Source organism: Balaenoptera physalus, assembly GCF_965194825.1.
Source record: "Balaenoptera physalus genome assembly, chromosome: 11".
Lineage (NCBI taxonomy): Eukaryota > Metazoa > Chordata > Mammalia > Artiodactyla > Balaenopteridae > Balaenoptera > Balaenoptera physalus.
Genome location: NC_138896.1, coordinates 25,655,603 through 25,678,278, shown reverse-complemented (window position 1 = coordinate 25,678,278; position 22,676 = coordinate 25,655,603). Strand labels below are relative to the sequence as shown.

The window sequence follows — 22,676 nt, the reverse complement described above, 5'->3', positions numbered from 1 at the left end:
AGAGTGCCTGCATCTCCCCTATGGCAAAGCTGACTTGCTTCCAACACATGTGAATTATGGCTGGATCACGGGCAGCTGACAAACACTTGGCTGAAATGAAGGTCAGGACCAGCACGACATAAAGAATTACTGAAAGGCACCGACAGCTGTTCAGATAGTTCTTTTACATGTGCTTCCAGTAGCCCCAGCACACATTGGGACCTCTCCATGACCTCCTCTAGGTCAAGCCACCTTTTCTGGAGGTGCCAAAAGGTAGCACAGATGGCAACCCCGATGTCATGGAAGGCACACCAAGCCCTAGATCTACCCACACGGTCAGAGGCACCGGGGAAGCCAGCCAATAGGGTCCAACAGCTGCTTTCTGCGGCACAGAGAGAGGCAATTTCATGTGGGCGGGCTCCATTTGAAGCTGGGGGCCCAGCTTTTTGCAGATACAGTAAAATGTCTCCTGAGACATCCGGAAGGCTTGCTTCCATCTGTGGGACTTAGTCTACACACTCAGAGGTCCTGCCAAAGATGAGGCAGTGTGGAGAGAGCCCTGGTCCTGGGGGCTCTTCTTGCAAGGAGGCAGGATACGGTGGCTCTGTAAGCAGAGCGTGGCTGACCACGGATGGAGGATGGCTTGGTTCAGTGGGGTCAGAGCAGCCACCTCGCAGCCTCCCCACCCTCAGCCACAGTGTGGCAGCCATGCGGCCACTCCCCAGCTGGATCACCGAGTGTGCTTGGGAGTGGTGGGCATCACTGAGCTGAGCTGAGCAGCGATGTGTGGGTGTGTATGCTTTTCCTCATGATGGTCAGTGACATTCTTCTCCCCCAGGTGGGTGTGGGCACCAGGAAGCTCAAGGCTGAGTTAGCTGATGAATATCAGGCCTGCCATTATGAACCGGCTAAGGATGTGAATGTAATTACATCTGTGTAAACCACACATCTTCATCCTCTGCCCATTTTCTTACAGACTCAGCAATACAAAGAGCCAGGATAAAATGGCTCGGAGCAAATAAAACTAGGTTCTTAGTGGGGATTTCAGACTGTCTTCTCTTCTTCACAGACAGACTTCCTCTCCTTAATGACTCCTTCTAAAGGACTTTAAATTTCACCAGACCTTCTGACTCTCTTCTCCAAGCAAACACGTTGGTGAAATGCTATGGAAAGTCCCCTCCCACACACTAAAATCAAAGAGTGCCCTGAAAAACCAGACTGTTTCACAGGTTTTACTTGCCCTGATCATGCAGGGCTCCCACAAGGAAACACATGAAAAGATAGTACTTTTTTGGACAAAAAGACAAGATCATTTTCAATCTCAGGTTCCTGGCTTTTAGTGAAAATTTTAACTCTGGATTTTGACTTCATTATTATGAAGAAGGGCCTGCTTCACAGGAATGCAGAAAAAGGAAAGATGAATTATTCCTTAGAGCTTTCAGGATGAACAACCACAAGGAAGAACAGACTTTAATATTAGCACTGGCTATTTCTAGATCTGAGAGTTCTGGCATTGCCAACTCACATGGAATGCCCTTATGAGCTACCTAGAGCTGGAGCTAAGAGGCTTCAAAGGACTTCTGCTCACACCACTGCAGTGCCTTTCCTGATGCTTTTCCTCCTAATGAAAATTGACTTCCATAATATTATGTGTCCTTTAGGCTGCTCTTTCTCTAAGAGCTAGTGTCCATCCTAGACAGGACTAGGCGTCAGAAGATGATGCATTTGTATCCTAGCTCTGTAGGCTGTGTGATCTTAGGAAAATTACCATCCCTCTCTGTTTTTCAAGTGAAAACAAATAGGTTAACTCACCTAACCCTAAAGTTCCTTGCTGCGCTAACATCCTCAGGTTCATTTCAAAGTCCAGATCCCACACGATGTCAGCTGAGAAGGTGGCTGAAACTCTACATCTCAGAGCTTGTCTCCAGGTAGTTTAATAAATATAATGTGGTAAACATGATTAACTGAACAGTGCATTCCACAAATATTTATTGAGCCTTATTATGTTTAAGGAATTACAATAGGCACAGAGGATAAAGTGAAATAGCCATCACAGATACTAAATTTCATGTTGGTTTTTGGATCAGCAGCTTGGAGAAGGAATATGCAGTATTTAGTCATCCCCTTCTATGTAGCTGTTTGTAACTGAAAAGTCTGCTTGCTGTTAATTTTTGACTTGGGCAGGACTGAATATTCTGGCACTTAAGTCTTTAATGATTTAGATGATTCCTTTTATGGAGTAATTAAACATATTTCCTAAAACTCTATCTGGGGAAGAGTTTATTGGTCACTGTCACAACCTTGGGGCTGACTGTAGTGTCATTGTAATAGCATATTCCCTGCCCGTCAGGAAAATTACTCTTACTACACTTTTGGCATCTTCCACTTGGAAATGACAATGTAGCTAACCCCCACTGATCAAGAGGAAATGTGAGTTTCTCTTCCGCTTTCTTTGCCTTATGATTTCCTTTGGTGTGAGACGTCTTCATGACCCATCTTCCGCAATACCTCCTCCTAACGTGTTCACAACTCCGGGCTTCCTCCTTAGTTACTGCTAACACCTTACTATCCTAGATGTCAGGGCTTTTCACAAATCATTTAAACTTCCTCTGAGCAGTCCCAGACTGATCTCACTAGACCCTATGAGGAGAGATGGAGGTGAAGGGGAGTTTCCAGCTAATTTTCTCCCCATCCCATTGCCTACATACGAAGCAAGTGCTTCTGCTGCTAATAAGCCGCTTTCTACTAATTGGTTGGTGAAAAGAGAAAGGAAAATGAAAGTTCCTACCTGGCCCCGCCCCACACCTTAAAAAAAAAAAATGGATGAAGACGGTTTAAGAACTTTATTTTCCCATTTAGGTTCGAAACTTCTCTCACAGAAGCTGGTCCCCAGATCCCCTTTCTCAAATCCCTCCGTTCTGCCAAAGGTTTCCTCTCCCTCCCCGTACCCCGCCGCCCACAGTTTCTAAAGGAAACTGTTTTGTTAAACTTGAAAACCTGCACTACGTCTTTGCAGTGCAGGTGCCACCGATGAACAGAAAAGACTGACCTAAAATGCCTCGCTTTCCCTCCTCCCTGGTTCACCTCGAGAGGGACTTATGTTCACTGAACTTGAACTTCAGGCTTCAAGCGGAGGCAGGTAAGAACCCGCGGTCCTCGCCCCGCCCACAGCGCCCCCATCCCCAAGGCACTGGAAGCCGGTGGTCCGCGAGCTGTCCACCTGCAGCCCTCACCCACCCTGCAACCCAGACTGCCCACCAACCCGCTCCTCCTCCAACTCCCGCTCCCCCACCCCCCGTTCCTCCTCCCGCCCCCCCACCCCCCGTTCCTCCTCCCGCCCCCCCACCCCCCGTTCCTCCTCCCGCCCCCCACCCCCCGTTCCTCCTCCTCCTCCTCCCGCCCCTCCCCGCCCCGCTCCTCCTTCTCCTCCCCGCCCCGCTCCTCCTTCTCCTCCCGTCCCCGCCCCGCCCCCGCTCCGCCCTCACTCCTCCTCCCGCCCCTCCCTGCCCCGCTCCTCCTCCTCCTCCTCCCGCCCCTCCCCGCCCCGCCCCGCCCCCGCTCCTCCTCCTCCTCCTCCCGCCCCCCCACCCCCGCCTTACTATCTCTGACCCTCCTCAGGTTCTCTTCTCTCCCTCCCTCTCGTTCTTCGTTTCCCTCCTCCTCACTTCCTCCAGGCCTACCTGAGTCACTTTTTTAAAGTACCTTTTTTTCTTTTTTTAATTTCCAGTTAACGGGAAGGTTTCAAAAGGAGTCAGAGGAATCCCCTCCTGCCGTTTACCTAAATTCGCCAATTGTCTCCTTTTGCCCCATTTGCCGGCCTTTACCCTCAGTAGGAGGGGCCCTCTCTCCCCCACCAGGCCACCCGGAGGTCTTTCCCGGCCACCCACTGAGGGCCCTGCAGTTCCAGGGATGGGAAGTTGACTTTGACGTTAAAGAAGTTAAAGAACTGCAAAACCCTCCTCAGGAGGGATGACTTCGAGTACCTTTTTAGACGTCGAAACCCCGGGCCGCTGACTTTGCCGCTATTCACACTTGAAGTGAGTTTATCAGCTTTTTTCCAGTCAGACTCTTAGCTGAAAGCAGATCCTCGCGCAAAGAAGAGTTGATCCTCAGAGACAGGTCCAGGGCGAGGGTGTCGCCTGGCAGGGACCACCTGAATTGGATTCTGCAGTTTGGGAACTTGGCGCTCACCAAGGGAAAGCTAGAATGAAAAAAGTAGAGAACAGGGAGAGAAGAGAGAAATAAGTTCTCCAAGGAAAGAACAAACAAAGACCTAAACAAAACAAAACCTACACGTTCTGGCTTTCCACTTCCTCTCTTTGCAGTAAAGGTTTCCCTGAGCGACTACAAAACAAAATTCACATAAGTGATAGTCCTTGGTGCAAGAAGTCGGCCACCAGGGGACGTAGACTGTTGGAGAAACATAGGCTTAAATTCAACCTGTAACGACAAAATTACTCAGGCTTTGTCAGCGCTGTTCTAGTTCTGTTGCTTCTACAACCAGCTGTGTGGCTTCCAGAGTCCAGTGTAGACGACTGGGAGGCTGTCTGCACCTGGGACGTTGAACACTCTCAGGGTCCAGGCTCATGGGCCGGGGGCTCAGACTGAAACCGCACACCTCGGATGGGACTCGAACCCACAGTCTTCCAACTGAAACCACACAACTTGTCTCAGGACTTAATGAAGCTCAGGTTCTTCATGTCTCGGCACAGAAGGAATTCAGTGAGAGGCAAAGTGATAGGTAAGAAATAGATTTATTAATAACCTTTGTAAAGAGGTTGCAGGAAAATAGGGTGCAAGAGGATGGTCATGCCCCAGGTCTCAGATGAGTCCCTGGGACAGGCCGTCAAGTGAGGTCCTTGGCTTCAGGCAGGAAAGAATTCAAGAGCAGAGCCATAGTAAAGTGAAAGCAGAGATACACATTCTATAGACAGAATGTGGTCCTTCTCAGAAGGCGAGAGCGACCCCAAAGAAATACGGGATAGTTAGTTTTTATGGGCTGGGTAATTTCATAGGCTAATGAGTAAGAGGATTATTCTAACTATTTGGGAGGGAGGGGTAGAGTTTTCTAGGAACTGGGTCACCACCCACTTTTTGGCCTTTTATGGTTGGCCTCAGAACCATCGTGGTGCCTGTGGGTGTGTCATTTAGCATGTTAATATATTACGAGTGTATAATGAGGCTCAAGGTCTACTGGAAGTTGAATCTTGCTGCCATCTTGGGCCTAATGGGTTCTAACCAGTTTATGTCATATCCTCAATGGCTATGTCATTCTTTTAAAGGTTGTGCCCTGCCCCCTTCCCTCCTGTCTCCAACATGCCTGTAGACTTGTTTTCCTTTAATTTTTAAAAATTAGTTGCTAACCTTAAAATATTAGATTTCTTATAAAAATCTCGATTTTCAGCTTTGGGGGGAAAGAAAGATTCATTCTTTCCATCACCACTGGACCTTTATTCCCCACATATTAGCAAAAGACAGTTATTAGGCACGTTAGATGCAGTCCTTACTGCATCTGCAGCCAGATGCACACGTTGCTTCCTGCCAGGTCCCTGCGAGCATTTGCGTGTGGGCCTCTGCCCTACTCCTCTGCTCTCTGGGAGCACTCCTCCCCAGAAGTCTGACCCTCATCTTCTGCACTTAGCCTACTCTCATACCTCCCAGGGACTCTTTGGTACCTTGACCTGCCTCTCCCAAGTCATGAGAAGATATTTTGGGAAGCCAGGTTGAAGCCATCAGTTGATATAAAACGTATGGAAACTGAGTGATGAGAAAAGGAAGTGAATATGGTCATAGACAGTTAAGCAAATTTTACTTCATCAACATAGACGAAAAGGAGTTGCTAAAAGACTATCAGAAGGCATATGAGAGGATATGGTTGTGATTAACATTGGTATCCTGTGCTTCGTTCTTTCCCTCTTCTAGTCCCATGACTTTTAATAGTTTATTGAAAATAATAATAATAATTACAGCTCTATTTATCGAATATTTACCATACACAGGAAACAGTGAGGTTAGTACTGTTAATATCCCCATTTTGTGGATGGGGAAGCTGATGCCTAGAGAGGTCAAGTTCCTTTCATATGTCACAAAGCTAGTGAGCACTGGCGGAGCTGGGATTTGAACCCGGGGTGTGATTCCAGATTGGGGGCTCTGGTGTCTGTGCCTTGGAACATCCTGAGGTCAGGGAACTGAGTCTGCCTTTTTGTGTCTCTCCAGAGAGATATAGATGCTCAGAGACTATTAAATGATAGGAAGTAAGGAAAGGAGAAACGGGGTGGGGGGAGAGAAAAGGAGAAAGAAAGAAAAGAAAAATGGTGGTGAGAGGGATAGAGTTATCTTTAGGAATATGTAAAGCTGCCCTCATTCTGATTGATTACTTGGTAAATACCTACTCTTATTTCCAGTCCTAATCTCAGTGGTTCCTCCTCTATGAATCCTTTTCTGACTCAGATGTTAAGTGGCTGCAGCACTGCACCTAGTTCATGCCTCCATTGTTGCACTTTTCATGATTACTATAATTTTACATACCTGTGTTGACTGAAGAAAAACACAACCTAAGAGTTTCAAGTTAAGTTTTATTCAGGGACCTGACTGAGGACTATAGCCTGGGAGACAGCCTCTCAGATACTCTGAGGATCTGCTCCAAAGAGGTGAGGGAGGAGCCAGTATATATAGTTTTTGTTGAAAAAAAAAAAAAAAAAAAGATCACTGCTAAATACAAAAAAACAGACATCTCAAGTTAATGATTTTAGTGCTTTTCTACATATGGGAAGATGCAAGAGTCTGGGCTCATTGAAATTATTCCTTTGATATTCATCTTAACTTCATAGGGCCAGTATCCTGTTTTTCTCCATGCTGAATTCCCCAAAGGACACACCGTCAGGGTCAGCTGTAGTGGCTAATGGCTTGATTGTGGGCAACATTCATTGTTTACTGGAATGGCAGGCAACATTCCCTTTCCACACCTCTCTCCCACGCTAGGCTCTGAGCTCTTTGAAGGTAGGGTCTCTCTGGCTGCTGCCTAGTACTTAGTATGGGCACAAAATCTGTAAATCAATGAATGGCCTTTTATGGGGCATGATCACATATTAACAAATAATACCCTTCTATCCTCTTACTACTCAGCATCTGCTTTTTGTATGGTTTGAAGTGAAATTTGGGAAGCCTACAGAGGAGTAATGATGATCCCCTCCATTTTATATTTGTGCATTCTGAACCCACGAAGTCAGAGAGAATAGGAAGGAAAATAGGAAGAGGGATGCAAGACCAAGGAAGCTTCAAAGCTGTATATGCCACGACTTCTACAGGCAGCCTGTTTATTCATTCCACAACTATTAAGCACCTACTGCGTGGTCATGCTGTGCTTGGCAGTCAGAAACAGCTGTAAGCAAAACAGTCAAGATTTCTTTTCTCATAAAGCATAAATGCTAGTGGGGGAAAAGAAATAATAAACAAGTAATTAAACACATACATAAGATTTTTTTTAAATAGTAGGTTCTTTGAAAGAAATAAAGCAGGGAGGTGGAGCAGAGTGAGCAGGCTGGGCACTCTAGGATGGGTGATCAGGGAAGCCTCCCCTGTGGAGGTGACCTTTAAGCTGAGACCTGAATAATGAGATGGAGCCAGACCTGAGTATCTGTGGAGAAGAGTGTTTTGTGCAAAGGGAACAGCAAGTGCAAAAACACTGATTAGCAGGTATACTATTTTTATTTTTATTTTTATTTTTGGGGGCCACGCCACGTGGCTTACAAGATCTTAGTTCCCCGACCAGGGATTGAAGCTGGACCATGGCATTGAAAGCACCAAGTCCTAACCACTGGACCAACAGGGAATTCCCTGTTTTTAAATACAAGCAATATGATCCCTGATATTCAGGCCATTTATAATGTGGCTATGCATCTTATCTAACTAACCTGGTTATCTCTTCTCTCATTAGCCATCCCTCCCTTTAAAAGAGCTAGTGCCCTCCCCCACATCCAAAATTCATCCATGTCTCTGATTTTTTTTTTTTCGCTCTTCTTTCTTCTGAAATATTATTTTCTCTCCTTTGTCCTTCAAGGCTTACTTAAAATTCCATCTGCTCCATTAAAAATTATTTTTCTCATGGAGCTATTCAGTACCTTGATTGCGGTGGTGGATAGGCAATACTGCATGGGTGATAAAATTGTATAGACTTTAATACACACACACACACACACACACACACACACACACACACAAATAAGCACAAATAAAACTGGGGAAATCAGAATCAGATCAGCGGTGTCAATAACCTGATTGTAAAATAGTACTATAATTTTGCAAAATATAACCACTGGGGGAAATTGGACAGTGTACAGAGGAGCTCTCTGTTTTATTTCTTACAACTGCATGTAAATCTACAACTGTCTCAATTTTTTAAAGTAGATAACCAAAAAAATTACATTTTTCCTGGAAACAAGGAAATTTTAAATTCTTTATTAATTTGAAAAAAATAGATTTTCAATTTGCTATGAATCCATGTCCTCCAGTCTACACATTTCTAACTTGCTGATTATAATAAGCAAAGGCATTGTCTAAATAAAAACATACCAGTCTTTTACCCTATCAAAAAACCATTCCAGCAAGATTCATCTGGAATAATGTCTTCTCAGGGAAAACTTGCTGGCACCTAGTAATGATTTCCTTCCCCCTTTTGATGTTCACATATTGCCCTTCAAGAACTTTGGCCAGGACTGGCTCCTACAGTCTGAAGAATCAACTTTCTTCCCCTTTTCCCAAACTGGAACAGTGTGTACCCATCAACAGTCCTCTGGCACCCCTCCCTGGCTCCATAGTCCCTGGAAACCTGCCAACAATCTTCTCATATATAAATTCTATTGGTACCCCAGCTGGAATTGGTCCAAGCTTGGAGACAGCTCACTTAAAGGCAGGCATGCATCCTCTTACAATATCCCATTCATTTTGTGCTTCAGTATCTTCCTACTGATATCTGTATGATGTGTATCCAACGTCACAAAAGTTAGAGCAGGTAAAACTGGTGTTCTGAGGTGGGAGCCAGGAGGTCCTGGATGCAAATCCATATCCCGTCATTTTCTAGCAATACGATCTTGGGCTAAGTGATCCAATTCTCTGAGCTTCAGTTTGCCCATCTGTAAAATAGAACTAATAATAGCTGCTATTATTATTAGGTTGTCAGATAACAGTGAAGAATGAATGAGAAAGTATTTGTAAGAATGGATAGCAACAACAAAGCAGATAAGGTGAATATATCTGCTTCTTCGATGTGTGAGTTTATGTGAATTCATGGGACTTCAGAGCTGGAAGGTTCTGGAGAAGTTGCCCAGACCTTCCTCCCACTCAATGAGACCAGTATTCATGAAACATTTCAGCATTAAACGGCTGCTTTCCATCACCCATTACCATCACAACTTCTGCACTTGAGCAACATATCTGTACCTTCCGTGCTCCATCAAAACCTGAAAAGCCCTTTTCTCTGGTCCAGGTACTTTAAACTCTCTACCTCGTTAATTCTTACAACAATCCTATAATGCACGTCCACTTATCTCCATTTTACAACCATGGAAACTGAGGCTTAGAGATGTTAGGTACCTTCTCCAAGATTACACGGTTAGTAAATGGGATTCAGTCCAGGTCTGTCTGACTCTGAAGCCCTTGCCCTTTTCTGCACTATTACACTGCTTTAAGAAAAAAAAAAAAAAAGCCTATTTTTTTCAAGTCTTGTCCCTCTTTTAGGTATATACTTTTGCTATAAACTGGATGATGTCCCCCCCAAATTCATTTGCTGAAGCTTTAACTCACAATACGATAGTATTTAGAGATGGGCCTTTGGGAGGTATTTAGGGTTAGATGAGGTCATGAGGGTGGAGCCCTCACAAAAGGATTAGTGCTCTTATAAGAAGAGGCACAGAGATTGGTTCAAGATGGCGGAGTAGAAGGAAGTGCACTCACTCCCTCTTGCGAGAGCACCAGAATCACAACTAACTGATGAACAATCATCGACAGGAAGACACTGGAACTCACCAAAAAAGATACCCCACATCCAAAGACAAAGGGGAAGCTACAATGAGACGGTAGGAGGGGCACAATCACAATAAAATCAAATCCCATAACTGCTGGGTGGGTGGCTCACAAACTGGAGAACACTTATACCACAGAAGTCTACCCACTGGAGTGAAGGTTCTGAGCCCCACGTCAGGCTTCCCAACCTGGAGGTCCGGCAACGGGAGGAGGAATTCCTAGAGAATCAGACTTTGAAGGCTAGTGGGACTTGACTGTAGGACTTCGACAGGACTGGGGGAAAGAGAGACTCCACTCTTGGAGGGCACACACAAAGTAGTGTGTGCATCAGGACCCAGGGGAAGGAGCAGTGACCCCATAGGAGACTGAATCAGACCTACCTGCTAATGTTGGAGGGTCTGCTGCAGAGGCAGGGTGTGGCTGTGGCTCATCATGAGGACAAGGACACTGGCAGCAGAAGTTCTGGGAAGTACTCCTTGGCGTGAGCCCTCCCAGAGTCCACCATTAGCCCCACCAAAGAGCCAGGTAGGCTCCAGTGTTGGGTGGCCTGAGGCCAAACAACCAACAGGGAGGGAACCCAGCCCCACCCATCAGAAGACAAGTGGATTAAAGTTTTACTGAGCTCTGCCCACCAGAGCAGCACCCAGCTCTACCCACCACCAGTCCCTCCCATCAGGAAACTTGCACAAGCCTCTTAGATAGCCTCATCCACCAGAGGGCAGACAGCAGAAGCAAGAAGAACTGCAACCTGCAGCCTGTGGAACAAAAACCACATTCACAGAAAGGTAGACAAGATGAAAAGGCAGAGGGCTATGTACCAGATGAAGGAACAAGATAAAACTCCACAAAAACAACTAAATGAGTGGAGATAGGAAACCTTCCAGAAAAAGAATTCAGAATAATGATAGTGAAGATGATCCAGGACCTTTGAAAAAGAGTGGAGGCAAAGATCGAGAAGATGCAAGAAATGTTTAACAAAGGCCTAAAAGAATTAAAGAACAAACACCTAGAAGAATTAAAGAACAAACAAACAGAGATGAACAATACAATAACTGAAATGAAAACTACACTAGAAGGAATCAATAGCAGAATAACTGAGGCAGAAGAACGGATAAGTGACCTGGAAGACAGAATGGTGGAATTCACTGCCGCAGAACAAAGAAAAAAGAATGAAAAGTAATGAAGACAGCCTAAGAGACCTCTGGGACAACATTAAACACAACAACATTCATATTATAGGGGTCCCAGAAGGAGAAGAGAGAGAGAAAGGACCCAAGAAAATATTTGAAGAGATTATAGTCAAAAACTTACCTAACATGGGAAAGGAAATAGCCACCCAAGTCCAGGAAGCACAGAGAGTCCCAGGCAGGATAAACCCAAGGAGAAACATGCTGAGACACATAGTAATCAAATTGACAAAAATTAAAGACAAAGAAGAATTATTGAAAGCAACCAGGGAAAAATGACAAATAACATTCAAGGGAACTCCCATAAGGTTAACAGCTGATTTCTCAGCAGAAACTCTACAAGCCAGAAGGGGGTGGTATGACATATTTAAAGTGATGAAAGGGAAGAAACTACAACCAAGATTACTCTACCCAGAAGTTACAACAGACACCACAGAAATACAAAGCATCCTAAGAGACTACTACAAGCAACTTTATGCCAATAAAATGGACAACCTGGAAGAAATGGACAAATTCTTAGAAAGGTATAACCTTCCAAGACTGAACCAGGAAGAAACAGAAAATATGAACAGACCAATCACAAGTAATGAAATTGAAACTGTGATTAAAAATCTTCCAACAAACAAAAGTCCAGGACCAGATGGCTTCACAGGTGAATTCTATCAAACATTTAGAGAAGAGCTAACACCTATCCTTCTCAAACTCTTCCAAAAAATTGCAGAGGAAGGAACACTCCCAAACTCATTCTATGAGGCCACCATCACCCTGATACCAAAACCAGACAAAGACACTACAAAAAAAGAAAATTACAGACCAATATCACTGATGAATATAGATGCAAAAATCCTCAACAAAATACTAGCAAACAGAATCCAACAACACATTAAAAGGATCATACACCACGATCAAGTGGGATTTATCCCAGGGATGCAAGGATTCTTCAGTATACGCAAATCAATCAATGTGATACACCATATTAACAAACTGAAGAATAAAAACCATATGATCATCTCAATAGATGCAGAAAAAGCTTTTGACAAAATTCAACACCCATTTATGATAAAAACTCTCCAGAAAGTGGGCATAGAGGGAACCTACCTCAACATAATAAAGGCCATATATGACAAACCCACAGCAAACATCATTCTCAATGGTGAAAAACTGAAAGCATTTCCTCTAAGATCAGGAATGGGACAAGGATGTCCACTCTCACCACTATTATTCAACATAGTTCTGGAAGTCCTAGCCATGGCAATCAGAGAAGAAAAAGAAATAAAAGGAATACAAATTGGAAAAGAAGAAGTAAAACTGTCACTGTTTGCGGATGACATGATACTATACATAGAGAATCCTAAAACTGCCACCAGAAAACTGCTAGAGCTAATGAATGAATATGGTAAAGTTGCAGGATACAAAATGAATGCACAGAAATCTCTTGCATTCCTATACACTAATGATGAAAAATCTGAAAGAGAAATTATGGAAACACTCCCATTTACCATTGCAACAAAAAGAATAAAATACCTAGGAATAAACCTACCTAGGGAGAAAAAAAAAAAAAAAAAAAAGATTACTCTACCCAGCAAGGATCTCATTCAGATTCGATGGAGAAATCAAAAGCTTTACAGACAAGCAAAAGCTAAGAGAATTCAGGCACCACCAAACCAGCTCTACAACAAATGCTAAAGGAACTTCTCTAAGTGGGAAACACAAGAGAAGGAAAGGACCTACAAAAACAAACCCAAAACAATTAAGAAAATGGTCATAGGAACATATATATCTATAATTACCTTAAACGTGAATGGATTAATGCTCTAGCCAAAAGACACAGGTTTGCTGAATGGATACAAAAACAAGACCCATATATATGCTGTCTACAAGAGACCCAGTTCAGACCTAGGGACACATATAGACTGAAAGTGAGGGAATGGAAAAAGAGATTCCATACAAATGGAAATCAACAGAAAGCTGGAGTAGCAATACTCATATCAGATAAAATAGACTTTAAAATAAAGAATGTTACAAGAGACAAGGAAGGACACTATATAATGATCAAGGGATCAATCCAAGAAGAAGATATAACAATTATAAATATATATGCACCCAACATAGGAGCACCCCAATACATAAGGCAACTGCTAACAGCTATAAAAGAGGAAACTGACAGTAACACAATAATAGTGGGGGGCTTTAACACCTCATTTACACCGATGGACAGATCATCCAAACAGAAAATTAATAAGGAAACACAAGCTTTAAATGACACAATAGACCAGATAGATTTAATTGATATTTATAGGACATTCCATCCAAAAACAGCAGGTTACACTTTCTTCTCAAGTGCACACAGAACATTCTCCAGAATGTTCTTCTTTGTGACCCAAGAAGATCACTTCTTGGGACACAAATCAAGCCTCAGTAAATTTAAGAAAATTGAAATCATATCAAGCATCTTTTCTGACCACATGCTTTGAGATTAGAAATCAATTACAGGGAAAAAAACGTAAAAAACACAAACACATGGAGGCTAAACAATACGTTACTAAATAACCAAGAGATCACTGAAGAAATCAAAGAGGAAATCAAAAAATACCTGGAGACAAATGACAGCGAAACACGACGATCCAAAACCTATGGGATGCAGCAAAAGCAGTTCTAAGAGGGAGATTTATAGCAATACAAGCCTACCTCAAGAAATAAGAAAAGTCTCAACTAAACAATCTAACCTTACACCTAAAGGAACTAGGGAAAGAAGAACAAACAAAATCCAAAGTTAGTAGAAGGAAAGAAATCATAAAGATCAGAGCAGAAATAAACGGATTGGAAGAATGTTCTTGGATTGGAAGAATCAATATTGTGAAAATGACTATACTACCCAAAGCAATCTACAGATTCAGTGAAATCCCTATCAAATTACCAATGGCATTTTTTACAGAACTAGAACAAAAAAATCTTAAAATTTGTATGGGGACACAAAAGACCCCAAATAGCCAAAGCAGTCTTGAGGGAAAAACACGGAGCTGGAGGAATCAGACACCCTGACTTCAGACTATACTACAAAGCTACAGTAATCAAGACAATATGGTACTGGCACAAAAACAGAAACATAGATCTATGGAACAGGATAGAAAGCCCAGGTCAACTAATCTATGACAAAGGAGGCAAGGATATACAATAGAGAAAAAACAGTCTCTTCAATAAGTGATGCTGGAGCAACTGGACAGCTACATGTAAAAGAATGAAATTAGACTACTCCCTAACACCATACACAAAAATAAACTCAAAATGGATTAGAGACCTAAATGTAAGACTGGACACTATAAAACTCCCCAAGGAAAACATAGGGAGAACACTCTTTGACATAAATCACAGCAAGATCTTTTTTGATCCACCTCCTAGAGTAATGGAAATAAAAACAAAAATAAACAAATGGGACCTAATGAAACTTAAAAGCTTTTGCAAAGCAAAGGAAACTACAAACAAGATGAAAAGACAACCCTCAGAAGGGGAGAAAATATTTGCAAACGAATCAACGGACAAAGGATTAATCTCCAAAATATATAAACAGCTCATGCAGCTCAATATCAAAAAAATAAACAGCCCAATCCAAAAATGGGCAGAAGACCTAAATAGACATTTCTCCAAAGAAGATATACAGATTGCCAACAAACACATGAAAGGATGCTCAACATCACTAATCATTAGAGAAATGCAAATCAAAACTACAATGAGGTATCAACTCACACCAGTCAGAATGGCCATCAGAAAATCTACAAACAACAAATGCTGGAGAGGGTGTGGAGAAAAGCGAACCCTCTTGCACTGTTGGTGGGAATGTAAATTGATACAGCCACTATGGAGAACAGTATGAAGGTTCCTTAAAAAACTAAAAATAGAATTACCATATGACCCAGCAATCCCACTACTGGGCATATACCCAGAGAAAACCATAATTCAAAAAGACACATGCACCCCAATGTTCATTGCAGCAATATTTACAGTAGTCAGGTTATGGAAGCAACCTAAATGCCCATCGACAGACGAATAGGTAAAGAAGATGTGGTACATATATACAATGGAATATTACTCAACCATAAAAAGAAACGAAATTGGGTCATTTGTAGAGACATGGATGGATCTAGAGACTGTCATACAGAGTGAAGTAAGTCAGAAAGAGAAAAACAAATATCATATATTAACGCATGTATGTGGAATCTAGAAAAATGGTACAGATGAACCGGTTTGCAGGGCAGAAATAGAGACACAGATGTAGAGAACAAAGGTATGGACACCAAGGAGGAGAGTGGCGGGGGGCGGGGTGGGGGTGGTGTGATGAACTGGAAGATTGAGATTGACATGTATACAGTGATGTGTATAAAATTGATGAGTAATAAGAACCTGCTGTATAAAAAAAATTCAAAAATTCAAGAAAAAAAAAAGGAGAGGCACAAAAGGGCTCTCCCTCTCCCTCCCCTCCCCCTCCCCCTCCCCCCCCCCCGCCCCGTGTCCACAAAGAAGAGGTCCTGTGAACACTCAGCGAGATGGTGCTCACCTACAAGTCAAAAGTCAAGAAAAGAGGTCTCAGAATGAAGCGTACCTTTGCTGACACCTTGATCGTGGACTTCTCAGTGTCCAGAATATAAGAGATAAATATCTGTTGTTTAAGTCACTCAGTCTGTGTATTTTGTTCTGGCACAGTCTGAACAGTCCAGACAGACTCAGACACTTTTGCTGCATCCATGCCCTCCTTTTTCAAACCTGACCTCAATCAAGAGCTTGCATTTCAGCCTGTCAGTCTCTCAGCTCCCAGCTTCCTGTCCTTCCCATTGTCCATTGTATCCTTGTGTTGGGTTGTGACTGTTCTCTTACCCTCTGGACACATCCTCCTGTTTAGTGTCTCTGGCCAGCTAATCAGACCTGTGTTTTTTTCCTGAATGGTTTGATGTTTGCCTTTATAAAATCTGTGTCTGTTCTTGGGTACTCCAAACTTTAAAAAGACATGGTTACTTTTTACCAAGACTCTTGAGTGCTTCCAGTTGACCTACTTATCTGCTTTGGGGTCCAAGTTGGGCCCAGATGAGCAGTGCCTCTTACTTCCTCTGTCTCCTGGGAGCTACAGCTGTAAGTCAGGCAAATCACAGGTTTCCTGCTGTTTGTGACAGCATAGATGGACCCTGAGCGCATGGCTCCAAGTGACAAAAGTCAGAGAACAACAAGTATGACACCACTTATATGTGGAATCTAAAAAAGTCAAACCTGTAAAGACAAAAACAAAAACAGAATAAAATGGTGGTAATCAGGGAATGGGGGGTTGGGGAGATAAGATTGATGGTGTTTAAGGGTACAAACGTGTAACAAGGCCTAAATAAGCTGTAGAACTGTAATGTACAGTATATTGAATATAGACAATAATATTATACTATAAATACGTAATATGATAAATATTGTTATAACAGCAACCAAATTACAAGATATAAATGTATCAAAGTAAAACAAAACAAAACAGGTAATGAGCCTGTTTTGCTCCTACTCCTACAGCATGTGAGCCTTCCTGCTCCTACTGATGTCTCCTCTCCCTGAATCCCTGTAGCATTTGTTGTTTGTTCTACCCCTTGATCACAGGGTCTCGAACCTATTACACAAAGTGCTGAAGACCTGCAGTTCTTTCTAGGGTCTAAAAAATGTTTGAGACCAGGAAGAAGTTGACTTAAAAAAACTTGCAAAATCAAAATTAATATATGTGTCTTTAAATGTCCACAAGTTTAACATTATGAAAAGCAACTTCAACTCAACTCTAGTCTTAGGTGGTAACATATAAATAATGTTTGATGTAAACTGTAGGTTCATTTTAACATGTTTTGAGTGATGTAGGGTAGTAGGGCCTCTGAGAATAAGAGTGCCTGGGACCTACCAGAGTCTTAAAGCAACTCTGCTTGATTATGCATTATTTCATACTTTATTATAATTTCCTATGTCACTCTCGATGTCTCAGTAAGACTGTAAATCAATAGGTAGTCAAATCCTTCAATGTGTTGGTGTACCTACTGTGTGATAAGTACTGTGCTTAGTACTCAGGGTGGAGTGAAGGGTGATAGACAAAAGATAAAAAGGGGTCCCCTGGCTTATGGTGTTCAAGATCTAGTTGGTAAGATGTGGGCTTTATCTTTCCCATCTTTCCTTTGCCTCCCCAGCTTCTTTCAGTTCCTCAAATTCACTGAGCTCCTTCTTTCCTACCTTAGGACCTTTGCAGATGCTGTTCCTTAGAATAGTCTTCCTGCCATCTTTCTTCTGGCTGCCTGACTCCTATCCACCCTTCAGTTATCTGTTTAAATGTCACTTCCTCAGAGAGCTTCCCTGGCCACACCCTGCCTTCACCCTCCACACCATCTAATTTCGGTCCCCCCCAACCCCCGTTACTCTTTCATAACTTCCTAAAGTTTGGGGGATTTTTTGTTTTGCCTTTGCAGCACTTATTATTTGAAATTACTTTATGTTTGTTTGTTTGCTTGTTTACTTATAGTCTATCTTGCCTCATTGACTTTTAACTTCTAGGAGGGTAGAGACTGGCCCTGTTTTGTTCACTGTTGTATGTCCAGTTCCAGTCATGGTGTCTGGCAGACAATAAGTGTTCATTAAACATTTGTTTAATAAATGAGAGTGGAAAGGTACATACTCCTAAAGCAGTTAAATGGCAATGCAAAAATGCCTAGAATTAAAAGGAAATAACAAGACTCTGTATATAGTCTGTATGGTACTATAATGGTGGATGCATGTCATTGTATTTTTTTCTAAACCCATAGAATGTACAACACCAGGAGTGAACCCTAATGTAAACTGTGAATGATGTGATTATGATGTGTCAACGTAAGTTCATCAGTTGTAGCAAAGGTACCACTCTGGTAGGGGATGTTGATAATGGGAGAGGCTATGCATGAGTGGAGGTAGGAGGTATATGAGAAATCTCTGTACCTTCTTCTCACTTTTGCTGTGAACCTGAAACTGTTCTAAAGAATTAAAGTCTTTAAAAAAAAAAAAAAAAAGGAAACCAGAAAAGAGACATGTATATATAAGGGAGGAGTTGAGAGTTTCAAGGAAGAGGAGAGATGGACAGGATTTGGGTAGATGGAGGAGGGGGCTGCATTCTGAGTTGGGGGAGCAGCATGAGAAGCCTGGGCTGTAAAGATAGGTTTGCTGGTCTCAGAACAGTTGAAACACTAGCCTGCCTGCCTGTTTCTCCCTTGGAAATGGTGAAAGGCCAACTTGGGTAGGAAGGTTTAGACCATACTGTGGAGGGGCTTGAAAGCCATTCTAAGAGAAAACATGATGAAAGCAGTGGGAGATGCAGTGCAAGGTCGATGGTGAACTGGGCAAAGAACAGAGACGAGGTTTGGGGAGATCAGCTAACAGACCCCTTTTCCACGGCTGACATTCTAAGGGCTCCTCAACAGCAGGGATCCTATTTTTTATTCCTTTATAGCCACCACTACACCTTATTAAATTCTAAGCATTCAAGGTTTGAACCATAGCGGACATAGATGCGAAAGCACAGATACTCTGACATAAATATACTAAATAATCTTTAACTGGAAAAAATGTGAAGAAACAAGCACATATTTCCTTTGAAACTTCAGCACAGTTTGAACCATGGATTTATCTTTTTTATCATCAAGTGTCTGAGGTAATTAGAGCATGAGTTTACATTTTTTCTCTCTAAATCAAGAGATAATTTCTCAATCCTTGTTGCACAGATGGAAAATAGAGGGAGAGAGTCAGGACTGTATTTTGTGTTTCTTGCCCGAATATTGCTGCCATTTGCCTCATGCTGCCTGATACAGCATCACCTGCCCGCTGGACACTAATCACTAATTATAGAGAGGCTCTGGCAGCCGCTGGATTGACCACTGGCCTCTGTGACTGAGCATCTCCATATATTTCCTCATCTTGTCTAGTTCCTTAAAAGTTTCTCTTTGAAACAAAGCTTTAATGAGGTGAGAAAAATTCTTACTCCATGTAAAACATAAAGCTGATATTAAAATGACACTGAATTAATGGAGAATGTGAAATATCAATGTCCATGCATTTGTTAAAAATGACAATGTTGTTTGTAGTTTTTGATGTGGAAGAAACCCATGTGGCAGAGACCCACATGTCCATCCTCCCCTTGGTCCATATAGCAGACCCTCAGTGATCACTGATTACATGGCCCCTAGGAATAAAGACTACTTTTCATGCTCTCTCTTGCAGCTGGGTATGGATATGTGTCTAAGTCCTTTATATGTCTATTGTAACATCTTTACATAAGAATAGCTTATATTTTTATCATCTATTTTCCTAGAAGATCAAAGCTTCTTAAAAGTTTTTTAAAAATAATACCTCTTTACTTAATCAAAATTTCAGCATCCATGGTGTTCAAGGTATTGTAATATTTTTATTACCAAAATACTTTACAGTTGTCTTTAAAAAATCAATGACTTTCCAACTCACTCAGAGACATTATTTTGGGAATTCCCTGGTGGTCCAGTGGTTGGTTCAGTGGTTAGGACTCAGCATTTTCACTGTGGGGTGCCCAGGTTCAATCACCAGTTGGGGAACTAAGATCTCATAAGCCGTGTGGCACAGCCAAAAAAAAAAAGACATTAGTTTTTCCTATTTTAATATGTAGATTTCTTTGAAAGAAAATAGAAGAAGAAAGAAGCAAAGTGACCTAATTTCATTTTTAAATGTGCAGTAATTTTCTTGGTAATTATTTGCAAGAAAGATAATCAGACTACCTACTTAACATTTTAATACCCAATTTAGGGTTAGTAATGTTTAATTAACACTACTCACATTCTACATGAAAAAAACCTGATGGATGAGAAGTATGTATCAGTCAGGATTCTCTGTAGTAAGCAACAGTAGCCAACTCTGGCTAATTTAAGCACAAAAGGGATTTATTTTTTAAATATTGGGAAATTCATAGAATTTTCCAGAGTACAAAAACCAGGCTAAGAAACCACACTGCAGAACAGACATCACTGATGACATTTAGATTCAGTAGTCTTCCATGTGGACCACCTAGTGGAAGTGAAATATCCTGGCTGAACCAGGACATAATTTGGTGACCTTGGCATAATCTTGAGGGATAAAGGCATACTTGGCTATAAAAAATGGGAAAACACAGCCTTGAGATTTAAATTAAGTTTGCATGATAGATGATGACCACTATTTCTAATGTAACTCAAGTACAAACACATCCACCATCTCATAAATCTTACAAAATTGAATCCACAGGACACTGTAAATAATGTATATAACCTATCAGTTGTATTACAAATACAGACTAACAAGCCCAATATTAAATAACCACCTAATTTATTTGTGCATATTTAAGGCTCAAAAGTTGCCCCCCAAACTCTCACCGTCATTGAAGCAGCTTTTAAGAATTTAAGGGGAATTAAATTTAATGGATTAAATCCATTAAAATGGGTTATTGGCGGCCATTCAGGCACAAGGCAAGGAGCCAGTTCTGACATTCTGACTGCGAGGTTTGCAATACAAAATAGCTCACTAATTCTTCCTCCCACCAGAGCAGAAAGCACCTTTGTCCCCTATGCAGATGGTTGTTATAAGTCACTAAGATACCTTCACTTCTGCTGGCTTCAGGTTAGAGAGACAGGGTGCGAAATAGATGGTCTTCAGACACCCAAGTCTTGGTTTCAGTCACGCCCTTGGGGTTTAACTTCCATTTTCTCAGGATATCTGCGAGGAATGTCTACCCCTGAAGTGTGGTTTCACTGTTATTTGCTGCTTGTGAAAGAGGAAATGCCCCACCAATGTCCCCCGTTGCACCATCACGCTACTTTTAAAACAAGAGAGAAAAGTAATAGTAATACAAAATCCCAGCGCTTATTGAGCAGACACTATGTGCCTGGGATTGGGCCAGACACTTAGATGCTTTATAACCTTTCATCCCAGTGAGAATTCTGTGCAGAAGGTACTGCTACATCTCTGTTTTACAAATGAGGAAACCAAAGATCTGAAAGGTTGTGCAACTTCTTCAAGGACAAACACATAAATAGAGAGCGAGCGAGCCTGGGTTTAGAATCCAGTCTGTGATGGAGCCACCTGCCTTGCCTTGCTCCTTTCCTGTGGGATTCTGGCTTTTCTTTCCTTCTTAGCATTTTTACTAAAAAGGACTGCAGTCTCTCAACGCCCTCCAATCCCTTGCACGCCTCTCTTTCTTACCTTAGTCCCATGGCAATGCCCTTGGAGTATAATTATTAGTGTGGATCGCTGCCAAGCCTCTATGTTCTTACTGGCACATCGCAGAACCAGCCACAGAATACAGTTGACCCTTGAAAAACATGGGTTTAAACCCATGTGTGGGTCCACGTATACATGGATTTTTTTTCAATAGTAAATGCTACAGTGCTACACAATCTGAGGTTGGTTGAATCCATGAATGTAGAGGGCCAACTATAACTTACATGCAGATTTTTTTTTTTTTTTTTTTTTTTTTTTTGGTGGATTTCCCCGGGGAGGGGAGGATGGGATCATTCTGGTTCTTTCTGCGGCAGGAGGGGAAACTGAGGCGAGGAACGGTTTTCCCCCCCTCACTTTTTTTTTTTTTAATTTTATTTATTTATTTATGGCTGTGTTGGGTCTTCGTTTCTGTGTGAGGGCTTTCTCTAGTTGCGGCAAGCGGGGGCCACTCTTCATCGCGGTGCGCGGGCCTCTCACTGTCGCGGCCTCTCTTGTTGCGGAACACAGGCTCCAGACACGCAGGCTCAGTAGTTGTGGCTCACGGGCTTAGTTGCTCCGCGGCATGTGGGATCTTCCCAGACCAGGGCTCGAACCCGTGTTCCCTGCATTGGCAGGCAGATTCTCAACCACTGCGCCACCAGGGAAGCCCACATGCAGATTTTTGACTGCAGTAGGGTAGGTGCCCACATTGTTCAAGGGTAACTGTAATGAAATTATCAAACTGAGCACTATCTTAGGGGCCTCTATGCATCTCCCACCCCACCTACTCTGAGTTTGTCCCCCAATGGCATATGTCATTAGTGGATCAGCTTGCTAATTAAATCGGGGTGGTGGTGACTGGATTAAATTCAGAGATTAATTTAGAGAGAACAGACATATTTATAACGTAGAGTCATCATCCTCTCCAAGAATGTGCTTTGACTTTCCATTTGTTCAAATTATCTTTTGTGTTCCTCAGTGGTGTTCTAAAGTTTTCTTTATGTAGGCTTTATGTAGCTATAGTTAAATTTATACCTAGCTATTTTATCTTAAAAAAATTTTTTTTGTAACTGGGGTCTCTTCTGGGTATTTCTGACTGGTTGTTTGTATATGTGAAGGTTAATTATTTCTGTATATTAATTTTAAATGCAGCCACCTTATTATATTCTCTTATTGCTTATAGTAGTTTTTTAGTTGATTCTCAGGGTTTTCAGATATGCAGTTTTATCACTTTAGGATCATGATATCTTGGCCTCTTTTCCAATT

The 22,676-nt window shown here is 42.2% G+C and overlaps 1 long non-coding RNA gene across 1 annotated transcript in view; it reads left to right on the top strand.

Annotated features, from left to right (window-relative positions):
- The first annotated feature begins 31 nt into the window (after nucleotides 1-31).
- Nucleotides 32-22,676, top strand: part of LOC309637332 — a 58,858-nt gene continuing 36,213 nt past the window's right edge. The window contains exons 1-2 of the long non-coding RNA XR_014250479.1: nucleotides 32-3,118; nucleotides 3,707-4,720. This is a non-coding gene — a long non-coding RNA (uncharacterized lncRNA). The remainder of the gene's footprint in view (nucleotides 3,119-3,706; nucleotides 4,721-22,676) is intronic.